Raw genomic sequence first — 17010 nt, forward strand, 5'->3', positions numbered from 1 at the left:
CAAACTGGAAGACTTGACGAGACAGATGAACAGGAAACAGACAAACAGAAAACACACTGGAAGGCTTGACGAGACAGACGAACAGGCAACAGACCAACAAACTGGAAGACTTGACGAGACAGACAACATGAAACAGACAAACAGAAAACACACTGGAAGGCTTGACGAGACAGACGAACAGGCAACAGACAAACAGAAAACACACTGGAAGGCTTGACGAGACAGACGAACAGGAAACAGACCAACATAAAACACACTGGAAGGCTTGACGAGACAGACGAACAGGCAACAGACCAACAGAAAACACACTGGAAAGCTTGACGAGACAGACGAACAGGAAACAGACCAACAGAAAACACACTGGAAGGCTTGACGAGACAGACGAACAGGCAACAGACAAACAGAAAACACACTGGAAGGCTTGACGAGACAGACGAACAGGCAACAGACAAACAGAAAACACACTGGAAGGCTTGACGAGACAGACGAACAGGCAACAGACAAACAGAAAACACACTGGAAGGCTTGACGAGACAGACCAACAGGCAACAGACAAACAGACAACACACTGGAAGGCTTGACGAGACAGACGAACAGGCAACAGACCAACAGAAAACACACTGGAAGGCTTGACGAGACAGACGAACAGGCAACAGACAAACAGAAAACACACTGGAAGGCTTGACGAGACAGATGAACAGGCAACAGACCAACAGAAAACACACTGAAAGGCTTGACGAGACAGACCAACAGGAAACAGACAAACATAAAACGCACTGGAAGGCTTGACGAGACAGACCAACAGGAAACAGACAAACATAAAACACACTGGAAGGCTTGACGAGACAGACGAACAGGAAACAGACCAACAGAAAACACACTGGAAGGCTTGACGAGACAGACGAACAGGCAACAGACAAACAGACAACACACTGGAAGGCTTGACGAGACAGATGAACAGGAAACAGACAAACAGAAAACACACTAGAAGGCTTGACGAGACAGACGAACAGGAAACAGACAAACAGAAAACACACTGGAAGGCTTGACGAGACAGACGAACAGGAAACAGACAAACAGAAAACACACTGGAAGGCTTGACGAGACAGACGAACAGGCAACAGACCAACAAACTGGAAGACTTGACGAGACAGATGAACAGGAAACAGACCAACAGAAAACACACTGGAAGGCTTGACGAGACAGACCAACAGACCAACAGAAAACACACTGGAAGGCTTGACGAGACAGACGAACAGACCAACAGAAAAAACACTGGAAGGCTTGACGAGACAGACGAACAGGAAACAGACCAACAGAAAACACACTGGAAGGATTGACGAGACAGACGAACAGGCAACAGACCAACAAACTGGAAGACTTGACGAGACAGATGAACAGGAAACAGACAAACAGAAAACACACTGGAAGGCTTGACGAGACAGACGAACAGGCAACAGACCAACAAACTGGAAGACTTGACGAGACAGACGAACATGAAACAGACAAACAGAAAACACACTGGAAGGCTTGACGAGACAGACGAACAGGCAACAGACAAACAGAAAACACACTGGAAGGCTTGACGAGACAGACGAACAGGAAACAGACCAACATAAAACACACTGGAAGGCTTGACGAGACAGACGAACAGGAAACAGACAAACAGAAAACACACTGGAAGGCTTGACGAGACAGACGAACAGGAAACAGACAAACATAAAACACACTGGAAGGCTTGACGAGACAGACGAACAGGAAACAGACCAACATAAAACACACTGGAAGGCTTGACGAGACAGACCAACAGGCAACAGACAAACAGACAACACACTGGAAGGCTTGACGAGACAGACGAACAGGCAACAGACCAACAGAAAACACACTGGAAGGCTTGACGAGACAGACGAACAGGCAACAGACAAACAGAAAACACACTGGAAGGCTTGACGAGACAGACGAAAAGGCAACAGACCAACAGAAAACACACTGGAAAGCTTGACGAGACAGACGAACAGGAAACAGACCAACAGAAAACACACTGGAAGGCTTGACGAGACAGACGAACAGGCAACAGACAAACAGAAAACACACTGGAAGGCTTGACGAGACAGACGAACAGGCAACAGACAAACAGAAAACACACTGGAAGGGTTGACGAGACAGACGAACAGGCAACAGACAAACAGAAAACACACTGGAAGGCTTGACGAGACAGACCAACAGGCAACAGACAAACAGAAAACACACTGGAAGGCTTGACGAGACAGACGAACAGGCAACAGACCAACAGAAAACACACTGGAAGGCTTGACGAGACAGACCAACAGGAAACAGACAAACATAAAACGCACTGGAAGGCTTGACGAGACAGACCAACAGGAAACAGACAAACATAAAACACACTGGAAGGCTTGACGAGACAGACGAACAGGAAACAGACCAACAGAAAACACACTGGAAGGCTTGACGAGACAGACGAACAGGCAACAGACAAACAGACAACACACTGGAAGGCTTGACGAGACAGATGAACAGGAAACAGACCAACAGAAAACACACTGGAAGGCTTGACGAGACAGACGAACAGGCAACAGACAAACAGACAACACACTGGAAGGCTTGACGAGACAGATGAACAGGAAACAGACCAACAGAAAACACACTAGAAGGCTTGACGAGACAGACGAACAGGAAACAGACAAAGACAACAGAAAACACACTGGAAGACGCAGACCAACAGAAAAAACACTGGAAGGCTTGAGACAGACGAACAGGAAACAGACCAACAGAAAACACACTGGAAGGCTTGACGAGACAGACGAACAGGCAACAGACCAACAAACTGGAAGACTTGACGAGACAGATGAACAGGAAACAGACAACAGAAAACACACTGGAAGGCTTGACGAGACAGACGAACAGACCAACAGACAAACACACTGGAAGGCTTGACAGAGACAGACGAACAGACAGAACAAACAGAAAAAACACTGGAAGGCTTGACGAGACAGACGAACAGGCAACAGACCAACAGAAAACACACTGGAAGGCTTGACGAGACAGACGAACAGGCAACAGACCAACAAAAACTGGAAGACTTGACGAGACAGATGAACAGGAAACAGACAAACAGAAAACACACTGGAAGGCTTGACGAGACAGACGAACAGGCAACAGACCAACAAAAACTGGAAGACTTGACGAGACAGACGAACATGAAACAGACAAACAGAAAACACACTGGAAGGCTTGACGAGACAGAGACAGAACAGACAAACAGGCAACAGACAAACAGACCAACACACACTGGAAGGCTTGACGAGACAGATGAACAGGAAACAGACCAACATAAAACACACTGGAAGGCTTGAGACAGAGACAGACGAACAGGCAACAGACAAACAGAAAACACACTGGAAGGCTTGACGAGACAGAGACAGAAACAGACAAACAGAAACACACTGGAAGGCTTGACAGACAGACGAACAGGAAACAGACAAACACACACTGAAGGCTTGACGAGACAGACAACAGAAACAGACAAACAGAAAACACTGGAAGGCTTGACGAGACAGACGAACAGGAAACAGACAAACAGAAAACACACTGGAAGGCTTGACGAGACAGACGAACAGGCAACAGACAAACAGAAAACACACTGGAAGGCTTGACGAGACAGACGAACAGGCAACAACAAACAGAAAACACACTGGAAGGCTTGACGAGACAGACGAACAGGAAACAGACCAACATAAAACACACTGGAAGGCTTGACGAGACAGACAACAGGCAACAGACAAACAGAAAACACACTGGAAGGCTTGACAGAGACAGACAAACAGAAAACACACTGGAAGGCTTGACGAGACAGACGAACAGGCAGACCAACAGAAAACACACTGGAAGGCTTGACGAGACAGACGAACAGGAAACAGACAAACACAGACAAACAGAAAACACACTGGAAGGCTTGACGAGACAGACGAACAGGCAACAGACAAACAGAAAACACACTGGAAGGCTTGACGAGACAGACGAACAGGAAACAGACAAACAGAAAACACACACTGGAAGGCTTGACGAGACAGACGAACAGGAAACAGACAAACAGAAAACACACTGGAAGGCTTGACGAGACAGACGAACAGGAAACAGACGAAAAACACACTGGAAGGCTTGACAGACAGACGAACAGGAAACAGACAAACACACACTGGAAGGCTTGACAGAGAACAGGAAACAGAACAGGGAAGGCTTGACGACAGACAGGAAACAGACCAACAGAAAACACACTGGAAGGCTTGACGAGACAGACGAACAGGCAACAGACAAACAGAAAACACACTGGAAGGCTTGACGAGACAGACGAACAGGAAACAGACAAACAGAAAACACACTGGAAGGCTTGACGAGACAGACGGAACAGGAAACAGACAAACAGAAAACACACTGGAAGGCTTGACGAGACAGACGAACAGGCAACAGACCAACAGAAAACACACTGGAAGGCTTGACAGAGACAGAAAACACACTGAACAGGAAACAGACAGAACAGAAAACACACTGGAAGGCTTGACGAGACAGACGAACAGGCAACAGACAAACAGAAAACACACTGGAAGGCTTGACGAGACAGACAGACAGGCAACAGAAAACAAAACACACTGGAAGGCTGGACGAGACAGACTTGGAAAGCTTGACAGACAGACGAACAGGAAACAGACCAACAGAAAACACACTGGAAGGCTTGACGAGACAGACGAACAGGCAACAGACAAACAGAAAACACACTGGAAGGCTTGACGAGACAGACGAACAGGCAACAGACAAACAGAAAACACACTGGAAGGCTTGACGAGACAGACGAACAGGCAACAGACAAACAGAAAACACACTGGAAGGCTTGACGAGACAGACCAACAGGCAACAGACAAACAGACAACAGGACTTGACGAGACAACAACAGAAAGACCAACAGAAAACATACTGGAAGGCTTGACGAGACAGACGAACAGGCAACAGACAAACAGAAAACACACTGGAAGGCTTGACGAGACAGACGAACAGGCAACAGACCAACAGAAAACACACTGGAAGGCTTGACGAGACAGACCAACAGGAAACAGACAAACATAAAACGCACTGGAAGGCTTGACGAGACAGACCAACAGGAAACAGAAAAACATAAAACACACTGGAAGGCTTGACGAGACAGACGAACAGGAAACAGACCAACAGAAAACACACTGGAAGGCTTGACGAGACAGACGAACAGGCAACAGACAAACAGACAACACACTGGAAGGCTTGACGAGACAGATGAACAGGAAACAGACAAACAGAAAACACACTAGAAGGCTTGACGAGACAGACAAACAGGCAACAGACCAACAAACTGGAAGACTTGACGAGACAGATGAACAGGAAACAGACCAACAGAAAACACACTGGAAGGCTTGACGAGACAGACAAACAGACCAACAGAAAACACACTGGAAGGCTTGACGAGACAGACGAACAGACCAACAGAAAAAACACTGGAAGGCTTGACGAGACAGACGAACAGGAAACAGACCAACAGAAAACACACTGGAAGGCTTGACGAGACAGACGAACAGGCAACAGACCAACAAACTGGAAGACTTGACGAGACAGATGAACAGGAAACAGACAAACAGAAAACACACTGGAAGGCTTGACGAGACAGACGAACAGGCAACAGACCAACAAACTGGAAGACTTGACGAGACAGACGAACATGAAACAGACAAACAGAAAACACACTGGAAGGCTTGACGAGACAGACGAACAGGCAACAGACAAACAGAAAACACACTGGAAGGCTTGACGAGACAGATGAACAGGAAACAGACCAACATAAAACACACTGGAAGGCTTGACGAGACAGACGAACAGGCAACAGACAAACAGAAAACACACTGGAAGGCTTGACGAGACAGACGAACAGGAAACAGACCAACATAAAACACACTGGAAGGCTTGACGAGACAGACGAACAGGAAACAGACAAACATAAAACACACTGGAAGGCTTGACGAGACAGACGAACAGGCAACAGACCAACAGAAAACACACTGGAAGGCTTGACGAGACAGATGAACAGGAAACAGACAAACAGAAAACACTGGAAGGCTTGACGAGACAGACGAACAGGAAACAGACCAACATAAAACACACTGGAAGGCTTGACGAGACAGACGAACAGACCAACAGAAAACACACTGGAAGGCTTCCGGCGCCGACTGAGATGGCCGCCTCGCTTCGCGTTCCTAGGAAACTATGCAGTTTTTTGTTTTTTTACGTGTTATTTCTTACATTAGTACCCCAGGTCATCTTAGGTTTCATTACATACAGTCGAGAAGAACTACTGAATATAAGATCAGCGTCAACTCACCATAATATATGCCATTTAGCAGACGCTTTTATCCAAAGCGACTTACAGTCATGTGTGCATACATTCTACATATGGGTGATCCCGGGGATCGAACCCACTACCCTGGCGTTACAAGCGCCATGCTCTACCAACTGAGCTACACAGGACCATCAGTACGACCAAGAATATGTTTTCCGCGACGCGGATCCTGTGTTCTGCCTTACAAACAGGACAACGGAATGGATCGCATGCAGCGACCCAAGGAAACGACTCCGAAAAAGAGGGAAACGCGGCGGTGTTCTGGTCAGACTCCGAAAAAGGGCACATCGCGCACCACTTCCCAGTATTCTTCTTGCCAATGTCCAGTCTCTCGACAACAAGGTTGATGAAATCCGAGCAAGGGTGGCATTCCAGAGGGACATCAGAGACTGCAACGTTCTCTGCTTTACGGAGACATGGCTTACTGGGAAAACGCTATCCAGGGCGGTACAGCCAACGGGTTTCTCCACGCATCGCGCCGACAGAAACAAACATCTCTGGTAAGAAGAGTGGAGGGGGCGTATGCCTCATGACTAACGGGACATGGTGTGATGAAGGAAACATACAGGAACTCAAATCCTTCTGTTCACCTGATTTAGAATTCCTCACAATCAAATGTAGACCGCATTATCTTCCAAGAGAATTCTCTTCGATTATAATCACAGCCGTATATATCCCCCCAACAGACACATCGATGGCTCTGAACGAACTTTATTTAACTCTTTGCAAACTGGAAAACATTTATCCGGAGGCTGCATTCATTGTAGCTGGGGATTTTAACAAAGCCAATCTGAAAACAAGACTCCTAAATTTTATCAGCATATCGATTGCGCAACCAGGGGTGGTAAAACCTTGGATCACTGTTACTCTAACTTCCGCGACGCATATAAGGCCCTGCCCCGCCCCTTTCGGAAAAGCTGACCACGACTCCATTTTGCTGATCCCTGCCTACAGGCAGAAATTAAAACAAGAGGCTCCCACGCTGAGGTCTGTCCAACGCTGGTCAGACCAAGCTGACTCTACACTCCAAGACTGCTTCCATCACGTGGACTGGGACATGTTTCGTATTGCAGGTCAGATGGGAATATTGACGAATACGCTGATTCGGTGTGCGAGTTCATTAGAACGTGCGTCGAAGATGTCGTTCCCATAGCAACGATAAAAACATTCCCTAACCAGAAACCGTGGATTGATGGCAGCATTCGCGTGAAACTGAAAGCGCGAACCACTGCTTTTAATCAGGGCAAGGTGTCTGGCAACATGACTGAATACAAACAGTGCAGCTATTCCCTCCGTAAGGCTATCAAACAAGCTAAGCGTCAGTACAGAGACAAAGTGGAATCTCAATTCAATGGCTCAGACACAAGAGGCATGTGGCAGGGTCTACAGTCAATCACGGACTACAAGATGAAATCCAGCCCAGTCACGGACCAGGATGTCTTGCTCCCAGGCAGACTAAATAACTTTTTGCCCGCTTTGAGGACAATACAGTGCCACTGACACGGCCTGCAACGGAAACATGCAGTCTCTCCTTCACTGCAGCCGAGGTGATTAAGACATTTAAACGTGTTAACCCTCGCAAGGCTGCAGGCCCAGACGGCATCCCCAGCCGCGCCCTCCGAGCATGCGCAGAACGAGACCAGCTGGCCGGTGTGTTTACGGACATATTCAATCAATCCCTATACCAGTCTGCTGTTCCCACATGCTTCAAGAGGGCCACCATTGTTCCTGTTCCCAAGAAAGCTAAGGTAACTGAGCTAAACGACTACCGCCCCGTAGCACTCACTTCCGTCATCATGAAGTGCTTTGAGAGACTAGTCAAGGACCATATCACCTCCACCCTACCTGACACCCTAGACCCACTCCAATTTGCTTACCGCCCAAATAGGTCCACAGACGATGCAATCTCAACCACACTGCACACTGCCCTAACCCACCTGGACAAGAGGAATACCTATGTGAGAATGCTGTTCATCGACTACAGCTCGGCATTCAACACCATAGTACCCTCCAAGCTCGTCATCAAGCTCGAGACCCTGGGTCTCGACCCCGCCCTGTGCAACTGGGTACTGGACTTCCTGACGGGCCGCCCCAGGTGGTGAGGGTAGGCAACAACATCTCCTCCCCGCTGATCCTCAACACGGGGCCCCACAAGGGTGCGTTCTGAGCCCTCTCCTGTACTCCCTGTTCACGCACGACTGCGTGGCCACGCACGCCTCCAACTCAATCATCAAGTTTGCGGACGACACAACAGTGGTAGGCTTGATTACCAACAACGACGAGACGGCCTACAGGGAGGAGGTGAGGGCCCTGGAGTGTGGTGTCAGGAAAATAACCTCACACTCAACGTCAACAAAACTAAGGAGATGATTGTGGACTTCAGGAAACAGCAGAGGGAACACCCCCTATCCACATCGATGGAACAGTAGTGAGAGGGTAGCTAGTTTTAAGTTCCTCGGCATACACATCACAGACAAACTGAATTGGTCCACTCACACTGACAGCACACTGGAAGGCGCAGCAGCGCCTATTCAACCTCAGGAGGCTGAAGAAATTCGGCTTGTCACCAAAAGCACTCACAAACTTCTACAGATGCACAATCGAGAGCATCCTGGCGGGCTGTATCACCGCCTGGTACGGCAACTGCTCCGCCCTCAACCGTAAGGCTCTCCAGAGGGTAGTGAGGACTGCACAACGCATCACCGGGGCAAACTACCTGCCCTCCAGGACACCTACACCACCCGTTGTTACAGGAAGGCCATAAAGATCATCAAGGACATCAACCACCCGAACCACTGCCTGTTCACCCCGCTATCATCCAGAAGGCGAGGTCAGTACAGGTGCATCAAAGCTGGGACCGAGAGACTGAAAAACAGCTTCTATCTCAAGGCCATCAGACTGTTAAATAGCCACCACTAACATCGAGTGGCTGCTGCCAACACACTGTCATTGACACTGACCCAACTCCAGCCATTTTAATAATGGGAATTGATGGGAAATGATGTAAATATATCACTAGCCACTTTAAACAATGCTACCTTATATAATGTTACTTACCCTACATTATTCATCTCATATACATATGTATATACTGTACTCTACAACATCGACTGCATCCTTATGTAACACATGTATCACTAGCCACTTTAACTATGCCACTTTGTTTACTTTGTCTACACACTCATCTCATATGTATATACTGTACTCGATACCATCTACTGTATGCTGCTCTGTACCATCACTCATTCATATATCCTTATGTACATGTTCCTTATCCCCTTACACTGTGTATAAGACTGTAGTTTTGGAATTGTTAGTTAGATTACTTGTTGGTTATCACTGCATTGTCGGAACTAGAAGCACAAGCATTTCGCTACACTCGCATTAACATCTGCTAACCATGTGTATGTGACAAATAAAATTTGATTTGATTTGATTTGATTTTGAAGGCTTGACGAGACAGACGAACAGGAAACAGACCAACAGAAAACACACTGGAAGGCTTGACGAGACAGACGAACAGGCAACAGACAAACAGAAAACACACTGGAAGGCTTGACGAGACAGACGAACAGGCAAGAGACCAACAAACTGGAAGACTTGACGAGACAGATGAACAGGAAACAGACCAACAGAAAACACACTGGAAGGCTTGACGAGACAGACGAACAGGCAACAGACAAACAGAAAACACACTGGAAGGCTTGACGAGACAGACGAACAGGCAACAGACAAACAGAAAACACACTGGAAGGCTTGACAAGACAGATGAACAGGAAACAGACAAACAGAAAACACACTGGAAGTCTTGACGAGACAGACGAACAGGCAACAGACCAACAAACTGGAAGACTTGACGAGACAGATGAACAGAAAACAGACCAACAGAAAACACACTGGAAGGCTTGACGAGACAGACAAACAGACCAACAGAAAACACACTGGAAGGCTTGACGAGACAGACGAACAGACCAACAGAAAAAACACTGGAAGGCTTGACGAGACAGACGAACAGGAAACAGACCAACAGAAAACACACTGGAAGGCTTGACGAGACAGACGAACAGGCAACAGACCAACAAACTGGAAGACTTGACGAGACAGATGAACAGGAAACAGACAAACAGAAAACACACTGGAAGGCTTGACGAGACAGACGAACAGGCAACAGACCAACAAACTGGAAGACTTGACGAGACAGACGAACATGAAACAGACAAACAGAAAACACACTGGAAGGCTTGACGAGACAGACGAACAGGCAACAGACAAACAGAAAACACACTGGAAGGCTTGACGAGACAGATGAACAGGAAACAGACCAACATAAAACACACTGGAAGGCTTGACGAGACAGACGAACAGGCAACAGACAAACAGAAAACACACTGGAAGGCTTGACGAGACAGACGAACAGGAAACAGACCAACATAAAACACACTGGAAGGCTTGACGAGACAGACGAACAGGAAACAGACAAACATAAAACACACTGGAAGGCTTGACGAGACAGACGAACAGGAAACAGACCAACAGAAAACACACTGGAAGGCTTGATGAGACAGATGAACAGGAAACAGACAAACATAAAACACACTGGAAGGCTTGACGAGACAGACGAACAGGCAACAGACCAACAGAAAACACACTGGAAGGCTTGACGAGACAGATGAACAGGAAACAGACAAACAGAAAACACTGGAAGGCTTGACGAGACAGACGAACAGGAAACAGACCAACATAAAACACACTGGAAGGCTTGACGAGACAGACGAACAGACCAACAGAAAACACACTGGAAGGCTTGACGAGACAGACGAACAGGAAACAGACCAACAGAAAACACACTGGAAGGCTTGACGAGACAGACGAACAGGCAACAGACAAACAGAAAACACACTGGAAGGCTTGACGAGACAGACGAACAGGCAAGAGACCAACAAACTGGAAGACTTGACGAGACAGATGAACAGGAAACAGACCAACAGAAAACACACTGGAAGGCTTGACGAGACAGACGAACAGGCAACAGACAAACAGAAAACACACTGGAAGGCTTGACGAGACAGACGAACAGGCAACAGACAAACAGAAAACACACTGGAAGGCTTGACAAGACAGATGAACAGGAAACAGACAAACAGAAAACACACTGGAAGGCTTGACGAGACAGACGAACAGGAAACAGACAAACACACTGGAAGGATTGACGAGACAGACGAACAGGAAACAGACAAACAGAAAACACACTGGAAGGCTTGACGAGACAGACCAACAGGCAACAGACAAACAGACAACACACTGGAAGGCTTGACGAGACAGACGAACAGGAAACAGACAAACACACTGGAAGGCTTGACGAGACAGACGAACAGGCAACAGACAAACAGAAAACACACTGGAAGGCTTGACGAGACAGACGAACAGGAAACAGACAAACAGAAAACACACTGGAAGGCTTGACGAGACAGACGAACAGGAAACAGACAAACACACTGGAAGGATTGACGAGACAGACGAACAGGAAACAGACAAACAGAAAACACACTGGAAGGCTTGACGAGACAGACGAACAGGAAACAGACCAACAGAAAACACACTGGAAGGCTTGACGAGACAGACGAACAGGAAACAGACAAACACACTGGAAGGATTGACGAGACAGACGAACAGGAAACAGACAAACAGAAAACACACTGGAAGGCTTGACGAGACAGACGAACAGGAAACAGACCAACAGAAAACACACTGGAAGGCTTGACGAGACAGACCAACAGGAAACAGACCAACAGAAAACACACTGGAAGGCTTGACGAGACAGACGAACAGGCAACAGACAAACAGAAAACACACTGGAAGGCTTGACGAGACAGACGAACAGGAAACAGACCAACAGAAAACACACTGGAAGGCTTGACGAGACAGACGAACAGGAAACAGACCAAACACACTGGAAGGCTTGACGAGACAGACCAACAGGAAACAGACCAACAGAAAACACACTGGAAGGCTTGACGAGACAGACGAACAGGAAACAGACCAACAGAAAACACACTGGAAGGCTTGACGAGACAGACCAACAGGAAACAGACCAACAGAAAACACACTGGAAGGCTTGACGAGACAGACGAACAGGCAACAGACAAACAGAAAACACACTGGAAGGCTTGACGAGACAGACGAGTAGGAAACAGACCAACATAAAACACACTGGGAGGCTTGACGAGACAGACGAACAGGAAACAGACCAACACACTGGAAGGCTTGACGAGACAGACGAACAGGAAACAGACCAACATAAAACACACTGGAAGGCTTGATGAGACAGACGAGTAGGAAACAGACCAACATAAAACACACTGGGAGGCTTGACGAGACAGACGAACAGGAAACAGACCAACACACTGGAAGGCTTGACGAGACAGACGAACAGGAAACAGACCAACACACTCGAAGGCTTGACGAGACAGACGAACAGGAAACAGACAATGACTGGATGACTGGTATGGTGTAGTTGTTGGATGACTGGTATGATGTAGTTATTAGATGACTGGTATGATGTAGTTATTAGATGACTGGTATGATGTAGTTATTAGATGACTGGTATGATGTAGTTATTAGATGACTGGTATGATGTATTTGTTGAGCGGCTTCACTGCAAATATATTATATGTTTTGAATATTCAATATAACAAATAAAATATAAAAAATATATAAAAAACTTTAAGATCTTATCTATTTTTTGCAGACTTTCTATTAAAATGTACTGTAGTGACATAATTTCTTTCATTCGGGATATGAATACAGAGTGTGTCACTTCACCGTCTATCACCTGTATTTGTGGAAAAATCTCCCTGATTAACAGTTTAGTCCCAATTACCTGTTTGCTTATGGCCCTGTCTACACCTAGCAACTTGTTTTAAATTATATGAGGAAGAAAAATTTCATTTTATTTGGAACGGTAAACCAGCCATATTCAGCGGTCCTATTTATATAACAGATTTGAATTCAGGGGGAATAAATGACTAAATATTAAAGCAGACCTCGCACTAAAGGCTTCAGTCACAAAACATTATAATGGAATACTACCTGGTTCTATAGCAGATCAGTAAGAATGTCTCACCCCATGTTCAAGAATGGCCTTCTTCCCTTTATTCAGATTATAACCTCTCACCTTATTCAGATTAGAACCTCTCCCTTTATTCAGATTACAACCTCTCACTGTATTCAGATTACAACCTCTCACTTTACTCAGATTACAACCTTTCACTTTACTCAGATTACAACCTCTCACTTTATTCAGATTACAACCTCTCCTTTATTCAGATTACAACCTCTCCTGTATTCAGATTACAACCTCTCCCTTTATTCAGATTACAACCTCTCACTTTATTCAGATTACAACCTCTCACTTTATTCAGATTACAACCTCTCCCTTTATTCAGATTACAACCTCACCCTTTATTCAGATTAAAACCTCTCACTGTATTCAGATTAAAACCTCTCACTGTATTTAGATTACAACCTCTCCCTTTATTCAGATTACAACCTCTCCATTTATTCAGATTACAACCTCTCCCTTTATTCAGATTACAACCTCTCCCTTTATTGAGATTACAACCTCTCACTTTATTCAGATTACAACCTCTCACTTTATTCAGATTACAACCTCTCCCTTTATTCAGATTACAACCTCACCCTTTATTCATATTACAACCTCTCCCTTTATTCAGATTAAAACCTCTCACTGTATTCAGATTACAACCTCTCCCTTTATTCAGATTACAACCTCTCCCTTTATTCAGATTAAACCTCTCACTTTACTCAGATTACAACCTCTCCCTTTATTCAGATTACAACCTCTCCCTTTATTCAGATTACAACCTCTCCCTTTATTCAGATTAAACCTCTCACTTTACTCAGATTACAACCTCTCCCTTTATTCAGATTACAACCTCTCCCTTTATTCAGATTAAACCTCTCACTTTACTCAGATTACAACCTCTCCCTTTATTGAGATTACAACCTCTCACTTTATTCAGATTACAACCTCTCACTTTATTCAGATTACAACCTCTCCCTTTATTCAGATTACAACCTCACCCTTTATTCAGATTACAACCTCTCCCTTTATTCAGATTAAAACCTCTCACTGTATTCAGATTAAAACCTCTCACTGTATTCAGATTACAACCTCTCCCTGTATTCAGATTACAACCTCTCCATTTATTCAGATTACAACCTCTCCCTTTATTCAGATTACAACCTCTCCCTTTATTGAGATTACAACCTCTCACTTTATTCAGATTACAACCTCTCACTTTATTCAGATTACAACCTCTCCCTTTATTCAGATTACAACCTCACCCTTTATTCAGATTACAACCTCTCCCTTTATTCAGATTAAAACCTCTCACTGTATTCAGATTACAACCTCTCCCTTTATTCAGATTACAACCTCTCCCTTTATTCAGATTACAACCTCTCCCTTTATTCAGATTACAACCTCTCACTGTATTCAGATTACAACCTCTCACTTTACTCAGATTACAACCTCTCCCTTTATTCAGATTACAACCTCTCACTTTACTCAGATTACAACCTCTCCCTTTATTCAGATTACAACCTCTCACTTTATTCAGATTACAACCTCTCCCTTTATTCAGATTACAACCTCTCCCTTTATTCAGATTACAACCTCTCACTGTATACAGATTACAACCTCTCCCTTTATTCAGATTACAACCTTTTACTTTACTCAGATTACAACCTCTCACTTTATTCAGATTACAACCTCTCACTTTATTCAGATTACAACCTCTCCCTTTATTCAGATTACAACCTCACCCTTTATTCATATTACAACCTCTCCCTTTATTCAGATTAAAACCTCTCACTGTATTCAGATTACAACCTCTCCCTTTATTCAGATTACAACCTCTCCCTTTATTCAGATTAAACCTCTCACTTTACTCAGATTACAACCTCTCCCTTTATTCAGATTACAACCTCTCCCTTTATTCAGATTACAACCTCTCCCTTTATTCAGATTAAACCTCTCACTTTACTCAGATTACAACCTCTCCCTTTATTCAGATTACAACCTCTCCCTTTATTCAGATTAAACCTCTCACTTTACTCAGATTACAACCTCTCCCTTTATTGAGATTACAACCTCTCACTTTATTCAGATTACAACCTCTCACTTTATTCAGATTACAACCTCTCCCTTTATTCAGATTACAACCTCACCCTTTATTCAGATTACAACCTCTCCCTTTATTCAGATTAAAACCTCTCACTGTATTCAGATTAAAACCTCTCACTGTATTCAGATTACAACCTCTCCCTTTATTCAGATTACAACCTCTCCATTTATTCAGATTACAACCTCTCCCTTTATTCAGATTACAACCTCTCCCTTTATTGAGATTACAACCTCTCACTTTATTCAGATTACAACCTCTCACTTTATTCAGATTACAACCTCTCCCTTTATTCAGATTACAACCTCACCCTTTATTCAGATTACAACCTCTCCCTTTATTCATATTACAACCTCTCAATTTATTCAGAGTACAACCTTTCACTTTATTCAGATAAGAACGTCTCACATTTGCTTAATTAAAAATACATCTTCAAAATAACGCTATTTTAAGCCATAGAAATCCATAGAAATCAGCAATTTCAGTTTAATCCACCAGAAAAGACAGAACAAATGTTGTGGTTAACCTCAAATATACTCATAGATACACATTTATTATTTGGGGATTTTTAAAATGGAAATAATAATAAAATACATTTCATAAAAAATAATATCATAAATAATATCATAAATAAATTTAATAAATAGCACTGGTGGAGTTATTTCACACATTTAGCTAAAATAAATATATGGAAATGTCGGCTCTGCCCACAATTATTACCAACTAATTGCAGCATTTCTGCAAAAATAGCTGAGGCAAGTAGAAGGTGGAGAACGTAAGGAACTGTTGGCTCTGCATTAAAGACCAACATAGGTTAAAGAAAATGTGATAATGTCACGCCCTGGCCTTAGTTATCTTTGTTGTCTTTATTATTTTGGTTCGGCCAGGGTGTGACATGGATGATTTATTGTGTTTCGTCTTGTCTAGGGGTTTATTAGATTAATGGGGTTGTGTTCAGTTTAGTTTTCTAGGTAAGTCTATGGTTGCCTAGATTGGTTCTCAATCAGAAGGTGTTTATCGTTGTCTCTGATTGGGAACCATATTTAGGCAGACATATTCTTTGGGTATTTTGTGGGTGATTGTTTCCTGTTTCCTGTCTTTATATATATATATATATGCCATTTAGCAGACGCTTTTATCCAAAGCGACTTACAGTCATGTGTGCATACATTCTACGTATGGGTGGTCCCGGGGATCGAACCCACTATCCTGGCGTTACAAACGCCATGCTCTACCAACTGAGCTACAGAAGGTGTTTTATGCACTAGTTAGGACTGTTTCGATTTTCACGTTTATTGTTTGTATCCTGTTTGAGTTACCTTATTAAATTTATCATGAACTTCAACCACGTTTTGGTCCGCCTTGTAA

Source organism: Oncorhynchus gorbuscha, linkage group LG11 (assembly GCF_021184085.1).
Source record: "Oncorhynchus gorbuscha isolate QuinsamMale2020 ecotype Even-year linkage group LG11, OgorEven_v1.0, whole genome shotgun sequence".
Classification (NCBI taxonomy): Eukaryota; Metazoa; Chordata; class Actinopteri; order Salmoniformes; family Salmonidae; genus Oncorhynchus; species Oncorhynchus gorbuscha.